This window comes from Melospiza georgiana, chromosome 10 (assembly GCF_028018845.1).
Source record: "Melospiza georgiana isolate bMelGeo1 chromosome 10, bMelGeo1.pri, whole genome shotgun sequence".
NCBI classification, from domain to species: Eukaryota; Metazoa; Chordata; class Aves; order Passeriformes; family Passerellidae; genus Melospiza; species Melospiza georgiana.
This window is the reverse complement of record NC_080439.1, coordinates 4,994,768-5,017,756: the sequence shown is the minus strand read 5'-3', so window position 1 is coordinate 5,017,756 and position 22,989 is coordinate 4,994,768. Positions and strand designations below refer to the sequence as shown.

The window sequence follows — 22,989 nt, the reverse complement described above, 5'->3', positions numbered from 1 at the left end:
AAGTTTTCCTAGCTTGAGAGGAACACCAGGTCCATGGCATGACCCATTGTTCCTTATTTTTCTTACAATATTTGCTTCATTATAGCTGTGCTTCAGTAGTTTCTGAACTCACTGCATGAACTGAGCTGCACCTTCCACCAAGTTCTGTGCTGTGCACCATCTTCAACCACCCAACTCATGAGGAGCCCTCCTGAAATCTCCCAGACCACAACCCCTCCCAATCCATCTCCCTCAGGCACGACACCAAAAAAAATGAGCTCCGACCCTGATCTTAGAGGTGATCTGCAAAGGTTTTGCTGAAAATTAAAAGCTTGTTTGAGATCCCTTAGGAAGATAAAAGTACACAGCTTGGTTAAAATGGAATTACTGCAGTATTAAAGAGGGATGTGAGGGGCAGACTACCAATTACTTTCACCTTCATTTAGGACACAGAGCTGTGGAAAAAGCAAGGGGTGAACCCTCAGCTGCCTTCATTTCAGGAGCAGCCTGGAACCTGCCCAGTCCTTGTACATCACCCTCATGGCAGAGGTGCTGGCTCACACCCATCAGTGGGGAACAGAGTCATTCCTGCCCTGCCAGTCACAACCCTACAAAGCCCAGCATGGTCTGCAGGCCCTGGCAGCATCCCTGCCTTCCCTGGTACCTGCCTGCTCCCCTGCTTCAGTCTGGGCACAAGCCAGCACCCAGGCATCACCTCAGCACAGGTGGGAAGGAGCTTTGGTGGGATGAGCCTCCAGCTTTCCCTGACAGATGAATCTCCTGGGCAGATGTGCCTCCAAAACACAGTCCCTAATGCATCCCCTCTGGAGCTCTCAAAAAACATTGCCTGAAGACTTGACTTTTCCCTGCTTGCCTTGAAGAAACTTTGGAACACAGTCAGATCCCATCCGACCCACATCTGGAGTCTCTTTCTTCATTTCACTCAGTTTTGCTTTTTTCCTCCCGTTTTCACTTTTTAAATTTAACCTGACTCGACAATTTACAACATTCTTCACAGCTTTGCACCTTGTGGAGCCCCATCTGTGCATGCAAAATTCTTCCAAATCCAAATGTTAGTGCTCTGGATTGCGGTTTAACTGCTGGAGTTGGAGGATTTGTGTTTCGGGGTAAAGGGAAGGGTGCTCCGCCTCCCACAGCGGGGGAAACAAACCTCTGTGCACCCTGGTTTCTTGTTCTTAACTATGAGATCTGATGGAAGGAAAGGAGGACATCTACAAGAGGGTAATGTAGACAGTAAAGGAGTGGGAAAACGCTGCTGAAGAAAGAATTAGAACAGCAACACTTGAGCTCAGCTGTTCACCGCAGTTAACACAGCACGGGGCTGCAAAAAGAACCATTCAGAGCCTGTCTGGCAACAAATGGGAACCCAAAATCCTTGTTACCACAGGCACCCTGTGCCTTTTGTCCTGAACCCAAGCACCCAAGAGCAAGGCGTTCTCAATCACGAGCCATTTACAGGTGTGAAATCTGCTTGGTGGTGTCTTTGCAGATGCAAAATCACCCACAACTCTGAGTCACCTTGCACCACCAGGTTCCCCATCTTTGGCATTTTTCACCTGTGAAATAGCTCTGACTGAAAGAGAAGTTAAATTCCCTTTGAATTGAAGAAAACGTACATATTTCTAAGTGAAAGATGAAAAAGAAAGAGAAAAATGTAGAAAATCCAAGCTGATATTGATGCCTTGTGAAGGCTGACCTAGAACAGACACTAGACAGAGCTAAAGAATTTAGTAGGGATTTATTAAGAAGCCACAAAAAGATCCACCTTGAGAAGCACAAAATGGACAACAGATCACGAGGTCTCACAGTTTTATAAGTTTTGGTACATTAGAATATTGGACCTAATTGTCCAATTCCAGCTTTAGCCCATGAAGCCCCATCCTTCTTGTTGTTCTCTCGTCAGCCCACATTGTTTTTGCTCCTGGGCCCAAGATCTGGATTGGCTGTCCTTGGGTCCCACTTAGAGAAGGAATTGTTTTGTCTCCCTGCTCTGTGAAGAGAGCTCACGATCCCCTAACACGAAGCCTAGACTTACACACTAAAGCAGAACAGAATCTGAAAAGTAGAAAAGCTAAAATCTGAGGCATCAATATCAATCAATCAGAAATGCTGATGTGGGGTGGAAGCTCACTGCACCTGGCTCAGAGGAGATTACAGCACCTTAGTCTGTCCTTCAGTGATGGGCAAGGACCAACCTGAGCAAACCCCAACCCTCCATCTCCTCCTTCTCCCACCCTCCAGCACTGCTGCTCCAAGGGACGAGTGTCAAACACTCCCTCAGGCACAGAGCTCATGCCCTGGGAGACTGAATGGCTTTTAAAGTGCTGTGCACCCCTGCAGCACAGCCCAAAGCAGCACAGCACAGGGCAGAAACCATCGTGCCCCACAATAATATACTGCAGAAGGGAATCAAGAGAGGCACTTCAGCTGTCAGCACTTTTTTTCCTCACTTAGGATGAAAGAATGAAAATCTGGATTAGTTGCATGATCAGCTGTTGGGTTTTCTTTTAAAAATTCCCTACAAACTGTGTGGAAGGGAGCCAGCCACCAGCTTCAGCAATTCAAACTTGATATATTTAGGGAAAATGTACGTGCTTTCCTAATGAATATTTCCCCTGAGTCAGGGGAGCATAAGGAAATCTGAGGATTGCGGAGAATGAGGAGAAATGGATTTATAGAGTAAGCTGTAATTGTTTCAGGCTTCATGTGCGAGAGACAATAAAGGGGTCTGTACCACTGCATCCTTTACAAAATTAAAGGTTCTTTACTTAGGGCCAGTGGAATCTTTGAGAGTGAACTCCACCTGAACTGCAGTCATTGTTTGTACGATGGTTCAAACGATGCGGTGTGACACATTCAAAAACGCGCACATAATTTAGATTAATTGCCCAGCACACGGACCTTTTACAGCCTGCAGTGAGACTGGAGCTCTGTGGCAGCACACAGCACAGAGAGGGAGGAGAACCCAGCTCAGGGTTCACTTGGCAGTGATTCTTGATTCTCCTGCACGTGTGATGCCGCTCCCGACAACAAATCCCCGCGGCCCTCCCTGCTCAGCTGCAGGATCTGTCACTGCTCCTCACTCTCCTGGGTGAGTCACTCCAGCAGAAGGCTCTGACAGGAGCCCTTTGGTCCATTCACACTGAGGGAACAGCAGTCATTAGTCATATTGAACAGAATAAAAATGAATATCATCGACACGAAATGGGTTCTACGGAATCTGTTCCCAAACCCAGTGGGGCTGAACCCTTATATTGTGCAAACAGGCTCCACTGAATCAATAAACTCATTGATTTATATCAGCTGACAACTGCCCCGTTGAATTTAATGGGAAATTATCTCTTTTCTATAGATTTTCCCTACTGCTTATAATTACAGCTCTCTCAAATTTTACAGGATGATTCAATGATCAACATTCTTTGTCAGGCACTTTAGAAAGGGTCTCAGTTTTGGAAAGCAAGTACATGGGAGAGATTCAGAGCAGCTTTCAGACTGATCACAAACCTGAAGTTACTATTTATTACTGCAGTGCTGTTGGGAGCACACACCTCCCTAGAGAGCACAGCTCCCTGACAGCCTCCAGCCTTTCCCCACCCCAAGGCTGTGGTAGGTACCCCACACATTCTCCTGATGGCGGGAATGAGAAGGAGCAGATCCCCTGGAAAACAGACAGGACACCTATACAACAGGAGACCTCACCCCACAGAGGTTTTTAGGGAGTCTCAACAGTGTTATAAACTGAGTAAATTCATCCAGGTTTGGGTCATCACTCATGTCCATGTGTACCCCAGCACAAACCTATAACCTGTTAAATGCCATTGGAGCACCATCATGGTTACTCCCTGGTTTCTTAGCTTTGGCCATTGGTATTGCTTGCAAGTTAAAGTTTATCCTGAATTGTTGGGGTTTTTTTAATCTGAGGGAAGTTGCTTTCCCGCACCTCCATGGGAAATGTCCAACATTTACAGACTAAAGTTGCTTCCAGTAAATACATGGCAAATATGAACTCAAGGGCAATGGCACCAGCTGTCAGGGAGAGCCACTGGGTGCAGGAGTCCCCTCGTGAGCCACAGATCATCCTATCTGAGCCACACATTTAACCCTTTTCAACACCAGACAAATTTATACATCATGGAATTAGTGTGGTTTGGGTTGAAAGGAATGTCAAAGATCATCCACACCCAATCCCTCCACCATGGGAAGGGACACTTTCCACTAGACCAGGTTCCTCAGAGCCCCATTCAGTCTTGAACACTTTTATGCATTTAAAAGTTAGGAAGAAATATATCAACTACATTTAGAGCTGAAGAAAAGTACAGAGTTTTGCTGCCAATATTGCCTTAACTGGGACAGAAAATGCTTTCCCTATTTGGTTATAGAGGAAAAGTAATTTCTTTGCAGATGGAGAAAAATTAATTTTGGGACAGAACCTTAGGTTATATCAGCTGAAATACACTGATCTACTGATCAAAGATAGGGTTTCATTAACTTAAAACAAAATGGTGGAGTTCATTTTTAAGTGATAATGCAAAACCTACACAGAGTAGACCCTCCAGTAAGGTGAGAAGTAAGAACTGTCTCTTCCTGTGAAGTTGCAGATTCATTTTCATAAATTTATGAAATACTTCTCAAGCTAGTGGGAGTTGCTGTGCAAAGAACTTCAGTGCATTTAAAACACTCTTAAAGGCATTAACCTCCCACATTTTATGTTACAGTGTTCCCTAGGTAACCTTGGGGCAAGAACATCTCACTCCATGATGTGCACTTCCCCAAGAGGCTGTTAGAAGGAAAATCACCCCAAGACAGCATTCAGACATCTTCTCTTTGAGTTACACCCTCATTACACCAGTAACATCAATTTATCTTTCCTCCCTGTAAATCAGAATCTTCCTGTTACCAGTACTTAGACACACTCACAAATAACCTTAACAGAGCACATATAACTCATATAACTTCAAAAATAAACAAACCCTTCAGCAAGCTAGGGATAATTGTGTAGGCAGATGAAGATCGATGGTGAATCCCAGGATATTGAAGTAGTAATTAAAAATAAACAAACAGGAGATAAAAATAGAACTTAAGCAAAATATTTTCCCATTAGGGGTATACAGTAGTCAAGCACCCTATCAAAAAAAAAAAAAAAGGCAGGAGAAGAACAAATTTCTTTCTATTTTAAGTAAAATGAGATTCATATTCCTGAAGAAAACAGGCTGCAACCTCCAATTAAGTCAATTATCAAAGCCAGAATAAACTCCTTTTTTTTTTGAGATTGGTAAATACTCAACATTTTTGAAAAATTCAGAGATTTCCTGCTCTTGACTATGCAAAACCTGTGAGTGTGATTTCTGCAATGCACACCAGTCACACCCTCCCCTGCCACCTGAAAGACCATGAGGAACACGGTGTTAAATGCCGTAGCCCAGCTCCTCTGCCTGAATTATTTAACAAAAAATCAGAATATAAATACTAGTATCTACAAAACGCCACTCCCTTGAAAATGAGAGCATATTGTGGCGTCACTTCAAAGCAAACACAAATACACTGGAAATCTTGCTTTAGTTTTCTCTGTGTGAAAAATGTGAGAAATGTGATGATCGTGCAGAGGTGATACAAGCATTCAGTGAGAGACACAGACCCACAAAAGGACATTCAGCAGAGTCCATTCATGTTCCTTGTGCATACAGTCTTTGTTTTCTGCCTTTTGGGAGCAGGTGCAGTTTAATTTCAAGTGCAAAATTTAGAAATAAAAATGAAGGGATAAAGCAATAAGGAACATCAGCTTGCCATTCTTTTTACTTTTATGTGTAATTTCTGATTCTTCATTATAGTTACAATGCTTTCACTTATAGTTACAGTGCACTTTCACTTAAGCTTTCATCAATACTGTACAGAGTCATTTTGAGCCTTAGAAGATTCTAACATGTAGTTAAGTATACACAAGCATGGTATTTTCTTACTTCAGTTGAAATACTATGCATCATGTCCAAAAATCACACTTCAATATGGAGGGGGAAAGAGGAGTTCAGCATCTGTGGAAGCAACCATTACACTACTTTGCACTATCTGCATTTATATGAATATTGTTCCAGTTAAGCTGATATTTGTTCTGTTCCATATCATGTTCCTCCAGAAATATTCTGGTTCAACAGCTGTGCTAAAACACTACATCCCAGCCACTGCAGACACACCCATAATTCAAGTTTGCATGTTGGCACCATTTTTCTTTCTGTACACTCTCCACATTATCCCTAAAATCCACTATAGAGCTGAGAGGAAAAGAAACATGGTACTCTGGATCACAACAAAGGGAAAAAATAACCATTTAGGACAGCAGCAGAGCCAAGTGTAATTCACAACTGAGCACCTTAATATCCAGAGTTTTCACACTCTGGTCTGAAAAATCTGCTCAATATATACAGCTTCTCTCTAATAAGATCAGGGCTCGAAGATCAGCCAAACCTACCCACTGCTTAGCTGGCACTGAATTTGCTAACGCATTTCTCAGATTCATACTTACTAATGAAGTCTTGAAAAGCTCTGCTGAGGTCAATGAGGATAGGAATCCTGAAGTCTTACTTCCTTATTCCACAGACTGGGTTTTTTTGTATCAAATCAGCCCTTTCTTTATCAAAAACAGGAGCAGACTTTGGCCACTGCTCCAACAATATAGTTCGTTGTAATACTGATGGAAAAAAAAGCACAAGTGCTCTCAAATTCCTCTAAAAATCACTTTTTTGATTGCAAAGTGGGGGCAATGAGAACTGCTTTATCTTAAACATGAAAAATTACCAGTGATCAAGCACAAAGTGCTTCAGAATTGATGGAGGTTGGCTGAGCACGAGTACTGCTGAAAAGCCCAGCCATGAGGAGCCAGCTGGTGAGCTCTGGGGTGGGAATTCTTGGGAGGGCTCTGTGCTCTGCTGCAGCTCATGGCAGTCCTGTGCTCAGTGAAGCTCTTGGATTTTAGCTCTGGCCTTGGAACACGACACCAGAACCGGCAGAGGGGTAAAACGGTATGAAAAGAAATTAGAGGGATTCAAGTCAGCAGGAACTGATTTAATTTAGAATCACAGAATCATTTAGGCTGGAAAAGACCTCCAAGATAATCAAGTCCAGCCTTTGACTGATCAGCACCTTATCTATAAAACTGGCTCCAAGTGCCACACCCAGTCATTCCATGAACTCCTCCAGGAATGGTGACTCCACCTCCCTGGACAGCCCATTCCAATGCTCAGCAACCCTTTCCATGAAGGAACCTTTCCTGATGTCCAACCTGAACCTCTCCTGGCATGGTCTGAGGTTATGTCCTCCTGTGCTGTCACTAGGTTTAGCTTATTTTTAGACCACACGATCTACCTGATATCCAACTCCCAGGTTCTAACATTTGTCTTGGAGAACTTCTGGAGGAGCAGTGATATGCCAGAGGAAGGGCAAGCAGCAACCCAAACAGCTCGTGGTTAGAGGCTGGATTTGGGATACTCAGTGCTTTCCTTGGAAGCAGGCACCAAGATTTAGCTGTTGTAAATTCTTATTATTCGGAGTGCTAATATGGCATAACTGTGTTTTGAGCAATCTGGAGTTATTGAGAATATCCCAGAAAGTCTTGGAGCATGAAACAAAGGCACAAGTAATCTCAGGCTTCAAAAGTTTAACCAAGTTGGGGTAGCAGGAGAAATTAATTCCAGTTAATGACAGCTTACTGCACAACTTTCTCTATCTCCTTGCTATGTCTATTGGCTTCTTCAAGAGCCAGACATTAACAGCATGATCAAATGCAGGCATTTCAGTGCCCTGTCAGTGATAATGGTCCACAGAAACACTCCAGCAATCCAGGTAGTCATAGTTTAATTCATCTGAACACATGAATTCAGTTGTCTAGCCTGGGGAGAGCTGGGAAATCAGTGAGTGGGGATATACCTATATTTCTTATCATATAGGTATCATTGTGCAACTGCAAGTGTCAGATACCTTGTCTGCATTAACATCCTCCAGCCCAAAAGCACCACTTAAACCTCAGTGTAATATTTTCTGTAATCTCCACACCATACTTCCATCCTTGTGGAAGGCTGTAGCTGTGCATGAACCCAGCAACATAAAAACTTGGAGTAATGTAGGACTGTATTAAATTATGCATAATAGAAGAGCAAGTGGCAGATGGTATTGTAGAGTATGCTGAGATACTGGTATTTATACAATAGGCATTAAAATAAATGTGTCTAGATAAATGAGGTTATTTGCAGGTATGATGCACCTGACACTGAAATAAATGTTTATTTTCAGGTTGCATGCATCATGCACAGGTTATTTTAGACAGATTTGCATCTGTCACACTGCAAGATTGATGTGACACAGAAAGGCAGACAGTAGTAAAGGGAGCTCACAGTAGCAGGTATTGGAGACAGACAACTATTAGGAGACAAAGGGTTCATAAAACAACAGCATGGAACAAAGAGAAAAACCTACCAACATCAGGGGAAACAGGAGGGACAATAGGAGGTGGCAAAATGCTTCAAATCGCTTGAAAAATGACAAATGAGATCAGGAAGTTAAAAGGGACCTGTCCTGGAAAAAAAAATTACTGCAAGATGTAAGAGCAGCTGCTATGGAGTGTGACAGCCACTTAGGAGAGAGGGAAAAACCCTTCTGCCTTTTGCTCCACTCATCCCAGTGAATGGCAAGGCTCAAAGACAGGAAATGCTGTCACAAATCAAAGCAGTGTCCACCTCCTCCAGTCCCCTCTCATACCCTGGGACAGAACTGGGCAGTTGAGGTGTGGGTCCCTTTCACTGTCCTCATAAAAATACAGAACAAAAATCCACTGCAAACAGCACATATAGCACTCCCTAAACTACCCTGGCAATATTTCCCCACAGCTGTAAACAGATTTTTGACCTTCAAGTCTGTTGCCCTTCATAGATGCCCACATTCCCCAGCTTATAAAAGAATACAAAGATGGACTTATATAAAACCTCCTGTATTTTTGTCAGAAAAAAAAAGATCTCTAGGAGGAGATGGGTCACATTATATTCTGCCAGGTCTTACTTGGAAGAAATTCAAACAATCACATGGGAACCAAAGCAAGAGTTTGAGTGACAGGTGGTAAAAACTTGATGGGGATAACAGTGATATTTTGCTCATAAGGAATATTAATGATGGAGGGAGAATGCAAATAGCCCAGCTTCTGAATGGGAAGGGAGCACTCCTTTCTGCAGAGCTGCAGACACACCAAGAACCCTGCATGCTTGAACAGTTGTCCAGCCTTTCACCACTCTGGGATAAAGTCACTGCTTCATTTACCAGGCCTGTGGCTCAGACACTTTGGGGTACTGGGGGAGGTGAAGTGTCTGTGCACAAATTAAGCATGTTTTTTCTCCTTTACAAAACATCAGAAATAAAACGAATTTAAAGTCTCATTCCACTGGTGCATTTAGAAGCTCCTCAAATAGTCTATTCCAAACCCACAGCAATTCTATAAAACAAAATGAATAGCACAAATCCAGCAAATATATCTCCTGCCAAGATGAGCTCTCCTGTTTTAAAATCTTTTATAGCATCTAATGTATTTATTTGCATCAAGAGGGCATTATGCCAGTTAACATCTGTGTTCTCTAGAGTTGGTAATTCTGCCTCCCATAACTAGTCATCAATTCTGCATGAAAATACACAACTGTCTTTCCACTATAGATTCTATCTGCTGCTCAAATTTTCCATGCACATTTAGAGAAATATTTAGTGAAATTCTTCTGCACAAAGAGATACAGACAGGAAAGGACAATTCAAACCTCTTTGGACACCCCACCCCCACCTACTGATGATATTTATGGACCTTTGTATTCAGTGCTGATATTCCATTATGAAAATAATTAAAGACCAAATCTCCTGCTAATATAAACTGACATGGCTTCTTTGAAAGGTACAGGAAATTCCCCAGATGTCCATCAGCTAACGAGTCAGTCCTGAAACCCTAGGGCAATCCACAGCACACAAAATCAGTAAATGCACATATATTTTAATGTGGTTTAAATGACCTTAACTAACAATCAAATCAATGGAGGTGTCTCCTCCTGAAAGGCAGACATAATTTCACCACAAGTAAGGAAATCTTTCTGGCTCATAACAGAAAAACTAGGTGCCAGAATTGCAAACACACTCATTCTTTCTTCAGATTTAGGTGTCTGAATACCTTTCCTTATCTAGCATTAAATGAGCAGGAAAGAAACCCATCCTTTGCCAGTGAGAAATGATAAAGGAGAATCAAAGCTGTGGGAGACAATGAAAGGATCTGAGATTTGGCCAAGATCAGGAGCAACTGGGTGGATCCAAGGCAAGCCATGTGCCAAGCAAAATTATGTAGGTCATTAGAATGCAGTGAAAGAACCAATTTTGTTTCCAGCACCACCACAAGGTTTCCTTCCTCAGCTGACCCTGCTGCCAGCCTGACCAACCCAGGGTGTACCATGCTGCTCACTGGCAACATCCCTAAAGGCTGCAAGCTAAAACTCTGCTTGGAACACCAAAACCTCCAGCTCTCAGCCCTAAAACTCAGTTATTGGGATGTTGGCTTGTCAATGTCTGTGTCTGGTTTTAGGAGAGAAGCTCCTAGCCCTCTGCCTTCTCTAAAGAATTTCCCTGCAGTTGGAAACCCAAGAGTTGTGTATTTCCTGCACACCAGCATGAGCAGAAAATGCCAGTCCAGCAGCATGGTCTGGTGGCTGTCCTGCTAATTAGTGAGCTAACCATTGCCTAAGTGACAGGTGGTTCATAAAGGCCACTTAGAGATGGCCTGGGGGGTATTAGCAGAAGGGCAACAGGCCACATTCCACTGCCCCACTCAGCATTTGCAGTGCACATTTTAGTGTCTGACTGCTTCCCCAGGACCCTTCAGCACTTCGTGCTTGGGATCTGTGCTTTGGTTCCTGCACAGCTTCAATTGTACAAGAAAATAGCTGTGTAACACTCCAGCAATCAGAACAAGGCATTTCAGATGAAGTGCTGTGTGCTCTGAATATCCACAGAAGAAACATCTTAGAATGATGAGGTCAACAACATACCCAGCATCTCCTAGAGAAAACACATACCAGTTTTTACTGCTTCTTGAGAGGTTTGTGAGCCAAATTATAGTTCCTATATTATTGTCAAGCACAGTACTCAGGTTCTCGGTTTATTAGTCAGAGGCAGGCATTTTATTTATCTGTTGCAGTTACTGTTTTTTCTTTTTTTCCTTCAGGTTTCTCTTCCACTTGGTGCTTTCTCTTGAAATTGCTCATATTTTGAACAAGAAAGCAGATTTATTTTCTGTGATCTATGTTCAGTTGGTGATATCAGAAAATAAGTAGAAGAATGTGGTATGGTTTCAGGTTACATGTGGGAGCCAATTTTCTAGGATTAATGGCTCAATTAAATGGAAGTATAACTTCAATATACTTTTTAAAAATGTCTATCAAATCACACCATCTTTCTCATCCCTGGAAAATGTTTTAGCTATTTTACAGACCAGTGAAGTTCTGAAAGTAGGGTCTTTTTTTGTCTCAATCACAACAGACTAAACTTTCAAGCTTGTGTACATATATTCTTGCAGAAAAATTTATGGCAGTGCAATGCCAGTCAATACCACAATTAAAGAAACAACAGGGCTTCCACACCAGCTATGACTGTAAATTACTCTTTACCTCACTGTTCAGGTTATTAACTCAATTAATCCTTTTGTCCAGAACTCACCACCTTTATAGATAGTTCTCCAGCACAGAAGGTTAACGTGGAGCCATTCAGCCAAAGCACCTTTTGCCTTCCCCTTCTCAATATAAATACTCAAAGTGGTTCAAATTTGGCTTCATGCATTTAAAACAGGAAATTATGTACTTCTGCATTTGCCAAAAAAATGGCTTATGCTGAGGCTTTTTTGTTCTCACTGCACTCTGCAATAATCAAAGGCTAATGAGCAAAATTTCTCTGTGAGTAGGTGAGAAATCCTTTGAGTTTTTCCCCCCACTCTTTTCTGAGACTGAACTATGACAGTCAGAGAACTTTTTTATTTTGTAAATGAAAAGCATTATAGTGCATTCCACATGAATACAGCACCAGCCAGAATGAAGGAACCACTTACTAATCTGATGTGATTCTACCCAATTCTCCCACACACCTGACTCATGGTCAAGCTGTTGAGCCTCCATATATTGTGATTAATGTAAGCAGCAAGGAAAAGTGTTCTACTTTGACAGGATATTTTGACTCCACCTTTCTATTTCCCACTTAGCCCAGACCTGAAAGCAGTGAGAAATGGCATGATCAGAATCATCTGAGTAGTTCTGATACTTCTGTATAAAAAAGTGCTCTAATATTATTTGGCAGGGACTGCTGCCTCCTAATCATCAGACTCACATCTTCACAACACAGACAGCAACAATAGGCACTGTCATTTCCCCTAGAATTGGAGCACAAAAGCCTTCAATATGTTTGATTTTTCTGTCTCAGAACTCTTGATTTTCCAGGTTGTCCCTAAACACAAACCACAGAAATTTTATTGTTCGTTTTACAATGAAACATTTCAGTATTGTAGCTTATTGTTTGAATGGTAATTAGGTATTTTTGATCTTCTTTTGAATGCTAATTTTTTTTTTTTTTTTATTTAAACACTTTTTGTTGTTGAGCAAACTGAGGTATATTCCTGGCTGCCACACTACAAACAACTCAATTTGGCAGATGCTGCACCTGTCACTGTTTTGTGTCTCCTCATAAGAGCAGAGAATTGCACTGGTGCAAATGTCCCTGTTGATCTGCCTCTGCCACCCATGTCTGCCTTACACTTTACGCTGGCACCCATCAATTCCCACCGTGTTTCAGCACAGATGATGCAGAAACACCAGGCATTGCAAATCCTGGCCACAGTCTGAGCAATACAGACTTAAGGCATTTATTTCTCAAACATCCCACTCCAACATCTGGGGAGAAATAGTAACCACAGTGCAAGTTCTTGAATTAGGCTGCTCTATGAGGAAATCAAGGACTTTTTTGTGCATCTGTATGCATGAAGATCACATATTCTACCAAGAGCAGCAGAGCATGATAGAAGTTCATTGTGCTTTAGTGAAAAGGTCATTAGACATTTGAAATAGTAATTACCTGTATCTATTCACCATCCCCTATGACATCCTTAGTAAGAGAGTTCTCTTTTATCGTGCCTTTTAGACTGTACATTTCACAGACACTGTAACAAGGAATGCAGGGATGTTTTTAATTACTTTTATATTTTGAAATAAATTGTTACGCAATACTTTTGGGGGTGCCATCTTTCTTTTGGGAGCTTGGAATGAAAAAGTGAAATGCCTAGCAGAAAAAACATTGACAAATATTGTTGGCCTCTCTAAAAAAGAATTATTAATTAAACCACAGCACTCTGGTGCATTAAAATACCTGTTGCTCAGTTCTGTATTTGAGAGATAGGAGGAGGCAGCAAGGGGCCACCAGAGTTATCCAAGGCAGAGATATTGCATCATGCTCAGGTTATGATCAGTTGTTTCATAAAAACAAGATCAGACCATGACCAGCAGCAACTCCAGCCTAGCTGCACTTGCTTTTTTTTTTTCTTTCTTGTCCCCAAAAAGACACTTAATATAAAATTTAATCATCCAAAATTGCCAGACCCAGGGCTCACTAATAAAAGGTCCCCTCACTGAAGGGATACAGAATGGGTTTTTTTTAAATTAAAGTCTTTGTACTTCACATTTCAAATGCTTTTTGATTTTTCCTTTTTCTTTTTTTTTTTTTACCTTTAATATAAGCTAAAAATAATTTTAATGGTGATTGCCATGGCAATAAGTAAGCTAAGCTCTCAATATTTGAGCTTCCAACTAACGCTGGCGTGTTCAGTGTCGTGATTTGACTGTGATTTATCACACCCAGTTTAGCAGAACAAACCCCACACAGCACTGAAGCTCATCATGGCTCCACACAGGGCAGCGCAGGGAGGAATTTGGATCCAGCTGGGAAAGGAACAAGGATACCTGAAGTCTAAGTAGTTTCTTGGAAGTAGGAGTGCTATGCTTAAACATATGGGAGTGCAGCTGCAACAGTGCTGCTTTCAGCCAGGACTGGCTATGGAGGGGCTGCTCTGCATTTTCCATGTGCTCCCCTTCCCAACCCTCCTGCTTTGCTGCAGGAAACTTTCCTCTGCACAAAGCCTGCTTCACCTGCATTTTATCAGAGGCAATAAATCCAGTCCTAAGTAAAGAGCTCCAAGCCTCTGGAAATCAACTTGGAGTACTGAAGGAGCCTCCATGACTTTGGTGGGGCATTAAGAAAAAGAACTTGCATTGATATCAAAACAAAACTGTTATTGATAAGGCATTAAGAGGAATGTTATATCTCTGCCTTGGTTTTATTAAAGAAATATGATGTTTCTCTTCAAATCACACAAATATATGATTGTCTATAGGGGACATAAAAGATGGGTAATCAAGAAAACTTTCAATGTTTCTTCCTGCTTGACTCACTGTATAAAGGGCAAGGAGCCTGATTTTATAGATCCTAAAATATAAAAAGGACTCAAACCACAATATACAGCTTTTTGTTGTTGTTTGCTTCAATAAATCTACATTTTATCTTCTCTGCAGGGCACAAGTTTATCTTCCAAACAGCATCCATTTTGAAAAAGTACTCATCAGCACTGCAGGATAATTTTTTTTTGAGAAGTGCTGGAGGATTTCTGACTCCTAGGGAGCAGGAGTATCACAATAATATAAAGATTAGAGCTTAAAACATAAGTAGAGGAGAGTATATCTGCCCTCACCTTCTGTGACAGACAGTGCTCTGGTGTGCAGATCACTGTTAGAAAATGCACAGCCTCACTGCAAAGTGTAAGAAAAGCAGCACTATGGTGCAGGTGTGCATTCAGGAGCCAGGTGCAGCCTGATTCTGACACCACACGTAGCCAGTCACCTGTGACTTGTAATTTTTCACTTGTTCTGCATCTCTGTATAACTTTCCTCAAATCAAAACCCCAGTTCATCATGCTGCACATTACCACCAGGACCCATTACCACAGCTTGAGCCTTTATTAAGGTATCAATATTCTTCCCAGCACTCTTTGCTCCACAATCCCCAATTAAATTACTGCTTTAATTGTCTGCTGTCACTGACAGATAGGTGAGTTCATGTGCTACTCCACAACTGAAGGTACTTGCCTAACTGCAGAATTACAGTACAGACTTAACTATTTTTTCTTTATGCATAAGAAATGGTTATAAATCACTGCTTCAGCACAATCTGCTCCAAATGGTGTGTTTGGGGATTTTTTTCCCCCCTTTTTCCAGGCTGTGATTCAGACTAGCACTTGCCACTAGCTTGATTTAAAAGTTGCTTTCTGCTTTCCAATTTTAAAGGTCCTTCCTGCTTACCAATCTCTATCAATATTCTAAGAGCCCTAATATTCACCATGAGTATTTCTCTTAAAATAGAGATTTTTTTTTTTAAGTAGTTGTCCATATTTTGTGTGTATGGGAATCCTTCTTATATTTTAATGAAGAGGCAAGAATGAGGAAAGGGATTGACACACTGGAGTGAAGTCAGAAAGGCAAATTCTTTAAGTTTTCTAGTAAATAATACATTGTTTTACCTGGACTAAACCTCACCAAAAATGCTCAGGAGCAACGGCATCCCCCTGCACATGGCTAAAAGTGACAGTGCCTCCAGCCACACAATATCCCTTTTATTCTGTTTTGATTGTTTTATACGAGATCAGAGATTTAAACTGTGCTGAAGTGCTTTATAGCTCCAGCTAAGTTAAGAACTGACATTTTAATGGCACGTTTGAGGAATTTATATAGACAAGTCACCTGACCCTAATGTGATAGCTCCAGTGCAGCCCCGAGTAATTCAGCCCAGACCCCTTGGGGTCAGACACAGCCGTAACTCTCTTTAGTCTCTGAGCTATTAAAATTCAGCCAGACTGTGAAGCTGACAGCTGTTTACTGTAAGGTTACCTCCCGCCTGCCAAATAATGGGGCTGCTCTTGGCACCTTTCCACGCTCTGAGTGGAGAAAAGGCTTCCCTGTCATCAGGACGGAGCTGAGAGCGCCGCGCTCCTGCAGCCAGGAACGTGGGTACCTTGGAACGGGCTGAAGTGAGACTGGGCTGCTCCATTCCCTTGCCTCACTTCTTCTCAAAGCAAACGCTATCACAACGTTTGAGGGGAATGATAACTCCAAGCTGGAATTCTGCCTGGTAATAGTGGCAGACCCACAGAGAGGTTAAGAGTAATGGCACCTGCTCCTACAGAGCCTCCCAGCTTTCTCAGGATACCCACATTGCTGTGGGAGAGAAAACCAGGCTTGCCCCGCTAGCCATAAGCAAAAAGAAATACTTTCTCCTTTGTTACATTAAAAAAAAAAAAAAGCCATAATTTTTTTATCATCAGCTGCCAAGAAGATGCATATTAATGATAGAAAAAGACAAATGTCATGTCAAGGTCAGGAAACACCACAGAAAAGTCAGCAAAATCTTCTCATTAGAGCCCTAATCCCCATTCCTCACAGTTTTGTAATTCTGTGTTTTACTGTTTCTAAAACCGCTCTCACGTCTGCAGAAAACATTTTGTATTATAACAGTATTAGCTAAAAATAGGGTAGGGAATACAACAACTCCCCTTCCTTTTCAGCTTTCCAGCTCTCCTGTGTGCTCTCTGCACAAGCCCATGAGTTTACACTCCCTGCCACAAAGCTTGGGTGTATCACCAAAGAGGACAAGCCCTCCTCATTTTCCCTTGTAGTCAAAACCCCATGCTCAAAGGTACAATTCAGAACCACTCTCAACACGTGCAAACAAACAAAATCTTCCATTTTTTCAGCCACTTTAACTGTGAAGGGTACATAACAGGCAATAAAACAACAAATTCTTCCTCTTGCCATGTTTTAAAAAGAAAATAGAGAGATAACTAGCAATTTTCACTCAAAAAACGCACTGTAACTACCTACCTGCAACAGCACTGCTGGGCTTCTGATCCTCACAAGGGGAGCTGCAGTCCACCACCCGAGCTGGCTCAGGTGGAGCCCCCTAAACACCTCTCCTTTTAACATTTGCTGTTAATTAGCCCTAAATAGCTTTCCTTGCACCTGCCTTGTTTGGGTCTTAGGCTCCGTGTAAGCGACCCCAAGTCCCAAACTGGGTGTGGGAGTTGAGTGTGGTGAGCAGCAACTGCTGTGTGGGAGTTTCAGGAGCTGGCTGGGAGGCAGCTCTCTGCTACTTGTGGGTTTTAAGTCACTTGATAACTTCTGAAAATCTTATCCAAGTGCTTTGAACACCACCAAACGTGAGCAAAACTGGGATGCAATGAAGATACTGCTTGTGAACACAAAAAGCGTTTTCACCCTAAAATGAGCTGAAAAGCAGATATTTGTCAGTCATGTGGAGCCATTAACAGGCTTAGTGCAAGTATAACACTACAGGCTGAGGGTTGCAGCTATCTGATGCCTTACATCCCATCCCATCCCATCCCATCCCTCTCCATATTACCCAGTGAATTTTGCTAGTCTGGGCTGGAACTCTCACTCTCTTCATCATCCATCAATGCTTGGCTGCTGTGTTCCCCAGGAAAGCAATCTCCACATTTTCTGGGCATTAGGATCAACTGTAATTCCCATTTATTTCACTTGTCTCACTTGTTGTTATTTACCAAGCCCTCCTTGGTTTCTGTGTTGTTAGTTCCTCTGTTTTCCACGACTAAGATGGATGTTGAGCTCTTAGCAAGCAGGACTGTTCAACAGATGGCTGCTCACTTCATGCTCTATTGGACCGATTGTTTGGGCTTTTTATAATTAGATTTTTTCTGGTGCTTTGTATTATTTTAATTAATCCCTATTAATGGATGGGGCTAAACAAAAAAGGCTCTCAAGTGTAATGATTTTTAATAGTTAAGAGCAGGACTTCTCATATAACAGCATTTTGGCCTGAAAACCATCTTCAGATTCTACTTGTGCGTGTGCAGAAAATTGTTTTGGATGCCATTATTTTTAAAAACTCAAGTAATTTTCTTCAAACCAAGATTATTTTCTTCCTTTAATGAGTATTATAAAACCTGTCAGGTCTGAGGCTTCTATCTTTAGTCATTTGTTGGAATTATGCAAGTCCAGAATTTAAAATAGAACATATGGAGCCTCCTGACTCGGTTCAAAAATGGCAGAACTAATTCCACAGAAAGATTTCTCAGAAAAAAAGCTGACTTTGAAGCCAAGTGGATCATGGAAAATTTTAGCAAAAAGTGTATTTTGAGAAGGTATGAGTTGCCTAAAATGCTGTGTTGCATCTTATTCTTAACTTTAGCATTTGCTATCAGGAATGCTGTAATAACATTATAATTATCTATAATATCGGAGAAATTTTTGTTCATCCTACTTAAAGGTAATGCAGCGTGAGTCACTAAAAATTATAAAACTGAATTGCCATTTTAATTTCAGGATATCATTGCCTGCACTTTGCACGACCCAGATACACCTAGCTAGGAAGAAAGTTTAATATATATATATATATATTTATTGCTACAGAAGCGCACATTTACACAAAGCAAAATGCAGACTCGATAAAATCGAACATCCCTGATCTTTTGGGCACTATAGTGATGGACAATGAGAAAAAGGGACTGTGTGAGGCTGCTGCTGCCATCTGTTATTTCTGTGTCTCCTCCTGGCAGTTTTTCCCGCTGCCAGGGCGGCGGTGAAGGTCTGAATGCAGCGATCTGAGTGGGTGATATCTATCAATCTTGTGCCACACGTATGCAGCATTGCTAGGCAACAGGTAGCAGCAAGACACCCACACCCTGCAATTTCCTTTTGGTGACTGAGACTTTTACTATATTAATTATACTGAACTTTATTTCATGCATTTCAGGCGCTAACTCGTATTTTTAAAAACTCTTTGAGCTAAGATTACTTTCCGCTGCGTGCTGAATGAACAAATATTGGCAACTGATAAAATCATCGTTCTAACAATTGCTAGATATGAATGTGGTAGATGAAGGCTTCTAAAATTGCAGATAAGTGTGGTATCAGATTATTTCGTGTAGAAAATAGCTATGCTACAAGGAAAAATTTTTGTTAGGCCTTCAAAACATAAAAGACATAAAAAGTGAGAGGATAACTAGGGAGGAAGTTCCTTTATTCTCTACTTGCTTTCTCTACTCTGTTTTTTTTTTTTGTTTTTTTTTTTTTTGCTGGTTCCTCTTTTTCAGTGGTTAGGATGCTACAGAGGGACTAAGCTGCAGATTTACTTTCATGCCCCATCACAGACTTTTTGTGTGACCACGGGCACATGGGGCTGTGTTTTACTACAGAGAAAAGCAAGGGAGCTGCACTCATTTAACTCCTCTTGAATTAGCCCACCTTGGGAAAAATGGCCAGCCTTCAGCATTATTGCACCCTTGCAGGCAATGTATTTTTCTATGGATCTGGGATTGCTCAAGGATGTGTTCCACAGTTATTTAAGCTGCAATAAACTGGGTCATTCTACACGTTTAATTTTGAAATAATTTGCCTGTCCTTTCTGAATACACAAAGGAAATCCCTGAAATGTGCTCAAGTGGAGTTAGTCTATTTGTTGTAAAGTGCTTGTGTTAGCCACTGATGAGTAATAGTAAGTTCAGCTTTAGTTCACACCCTCTGAGAAACCAGGCAAATCAAATTAACAGTAACATCATACTCATATTCAAAGTTTTGCCAGCAGACAAAACATTGCTGAGGGCAACCCCTAAATTACAACCCAAACTATATTTGCAGCAAAATGTTCTTTGAAGGTGTGTTCAAATTATCAACTAAGTTACCTTCGCTTGCAGAACTACCACTGGTTTCCATGTCTCATCTAAATATGAGTAATTCAGTAGGCCAGTATCATTTATGAGAATATGAGAATAATAAACTTAATCTTAAACTGTATCACTTTATATGCCACAGTGTTTGTGAGCTGACTCTGACCTTTGTCTGCACATATAAAGTTCCTTGACACATGAAAATTCCATATCAGTGCAGACAGTTCCTTAAGAGCAGCTTAACTTTTGCTATATTACGATGATTGGAAAGAAGGAAGGACTCTCCAACCCTTTCTGTATTTTGTTTTTCAAGACAAGTAGGTTTATATGATATATTTTGTAATGCAATTATTTTTATAAATGAATCCTCTTTTTAGTGTGTCCATGGGAGCTGAATCAGCATCATTTATTGTGCAGGAATGACCTGCATGTTTGTCTGAGGATTATTTGCTGCTGTTATTCACCAGATTTTATGTTCATGTTGTGTCTATGACTGGAATGTACTTTCCATTCAGAAATTTTATCTGAGTACAAAGGCAATTACTTCAAGAATTTGAAATGATCAAAGTTTGGGGTTTTTTTTCCTTTTCTTCTGCAGCTGGACCTCTCCTGCCATTGGCTCAACACTGCAAAGGGAAGAAAATGGCAAAGCTGAACACAGCTCTAAACACAGAACTAAAGATAGGAACGCTGTTGAACTTAGCTCTGAGGTTTAGCCAGGGGGAAATGAGAGAGCAGTAGCTTTGGAAGAGATTTCCCTTCTCCATTTAGACTTTAAAAATCAGCATTGGGACAGTCCCAGGTGGGTAGCTCTGTTAGGATGCAGAGTTCTCCTGGACACCAGGTGGACTCCAGGAGGGAAACCCAAGTGCAGGACACAGCACGGGTGAGGAGCTGTGTGAGACCTGCTGCACATCCAGCCACGATTAATGGGCTTGGAGAACGAGCTCTTCAGCTTCCAAACACCTCCTTAACACCGAATCCCACTGGCCTAGGTGAAGAAATGCAGGCTGACAAGCACACATGAAAACCTGCGCGGGTTTTTGATGAGTTTGTTCCCTGTTGCTGCACAGTTCTGTGCCAGACAGAGCCCCAGTGAGAGCAGAAAACCCTGCCATGTTTGCAAATACTTGGTAGGCAGATAGGAGCAAGACTTTGAGAGTCAGAATTTATCATTTAAAAGTACTGTTGTTGTTTAACCAACAGAGCGTTTTGAGTTGCCCTGTTAGTATTTGGATTGTTGTAATTTCCACTAAGAGTTTAGCAGGCAACATCAAAAGCTTTAGCTTGGGGAATTCCTAAGCAGGGATATGTTTAACACAATTACAGATGTATTTGTAGAAGATGCAGAACTTGCTGTAGGAACTGATAATTTAATTAGATTCAGGTTTTTGTGATTCATATGCCTAATATTCTGAGTACTATATAAAAAAATAAATACAACTTAATTTTTCATAGGGCATTGCTTTGTTCTGCTGTACAAGGAAAGAGCTGATTACATGGAAGGCACAGCTTTGATTGGCTATAAAAATTAGGACCTCATTGTACTGTGAAATGGCTTTCAAATACAGCTAAAGAAAACGGGCTTCATATACATAAATACATAAAATCCCCAGGGAAATATTAACACCATATTTGGGAATTTTATGTTGAAACTCACAAATTATATAAAGCCTTGAATACCAGTAGCTGAAATAGAGAAAAAAAAATGCTCTTCATAAACTATTTATAATACACATTTTTTACAATGTTAACTCTCAGTTTTGCACCAGGATTTAATGCAACTGCCATGAGACTTTTAAGTAAAGTCTCCCTCATATCTCTAGGCTACACACTGTGATCAGCAGAAGTGCTGGCTTTATCATTTCCATAGACCTGATGCAGCACTAGTTCAGTGACAGTCAGTGAAATTACACCAGTGAAACTGAGAGAATCAGGCCCATGTTTATTAAGTAGAAATATTTCTTTATGTGTTCAGAAGATCCTTAATATATGTATGGATGTATATGAAAGGCAGGGAAAACCAGTCTTCTCTTGGGCTGACTGTATAATTTAAAATGCATATGCCCCTGGTATCTATAAAACCACATGTAAAACAAGTTTGCTGTATTTGTGGATTTCCTGAAGGTCAAACAGGATTTTTATAGACTTTTTTACCTTCTTTAAGCAGTGCATCAATAATAAAATTTTACTCATTGTTAAAACCCTGTAGCTACCTGCAACTAAGCAAAACCCCTATAATTTACAATAAATACAGTGTGTCATAAATCTGGGTAGACAGAAATTTAAGATCTGAAGATCTAAGAAAAAAAAAATAATTATTTGGCAGAGGAGGCAACATTTGTATAGATTTTCCATACAAAGCCCAAATCCCTCCTCTTCCAATTGCCTCTAGAAAGCCAGAGGAATGTTCCACGTGATAACTACTGCCAATAGGTTGTAATATTTGTTATAGGCTTTTTGAACCTCTTCCATTAAAAACTGGTGGCCCTGCAGAAGCCCAGCTGCTGGGTTTTGTGCCAGGGAAGAAAGGGAGGAGCAGCAGGTGAGGAGTGAGTGGAGCCACACAAGGAGTGAATGGATCCGGCACCAGGATCCTGGAGCTGGGCTCCTCCTGCCGTGGAATAATTCCCTGTGCTGTAAACCTGCCATGCATGAGGAAAGCAGGGAGGCCAGGGACACATCCCAGATGGGCCAATTTCATAGGATTTCCCCTTTGGAAAGTGGCTGTCCATGCTGCAGCTGGAGCCTGCCCAACTCGAGACGGCTTCATGCTTCAGAAGTGGACACAAAAGTGCGGTTTCAGAAGACAAGAACAGTACAATGAAGCTGCTCCTGACTGTCTGAGTGGCAGTATCAGCTGAAAAATAATTCTTCCAGCAAATGTCAGGACTTCTTATTTTGTTAGAAAGTTGAGGCTTAGTATGTTTATGTGCATGATTAACTCGTATTTGTTTTCAATTTTCAGATTGTCTAAGTTTGAGAACTGTAAGTTTATAAAATTTAGAACACCAGAAGTACTTTGGCACTCAGAAGACAGCATCTAAAGCTGTCTGGCTTTTGCTTGCATATTTTCTCATGCTTTGTCTAGGGTGGACAGAGAGCACTACCAAATTGCAGAGGTGACATTTTGCTGATGCACAGGGCAGCCAACAATAAAAGAGGAAATGTAGGTCTTGGGCACATGTGGATTTTTCCCA

At 41.3% G+C, this 22,989-nt stretch overlaps 1 protein-coding gene across 2 annotated transcripts in view; it reads right to left on the bottom strand.

Annotated features, from left to right (window-relative positions):
* NLGN1 (neuroligin 1) overlaps positions 1-17,119 on the bottom strand; it is a 426,930-nt gene extending 409,811 nt beyond the window's left edge. For both annotated transcript variants that reach the window (XM_058030828.1, XM_058030833.1), the window contains exon 1: positions 16,968-17,119. The gene's annotated coding sequence lies outside the window, so the exon portion shown is untranslated. The remainder of the gene's footprint in view (positions 1-16,967) is intronic.
* Positions 17,120-22,989: the final 5,870 nt, after the last annotated feature.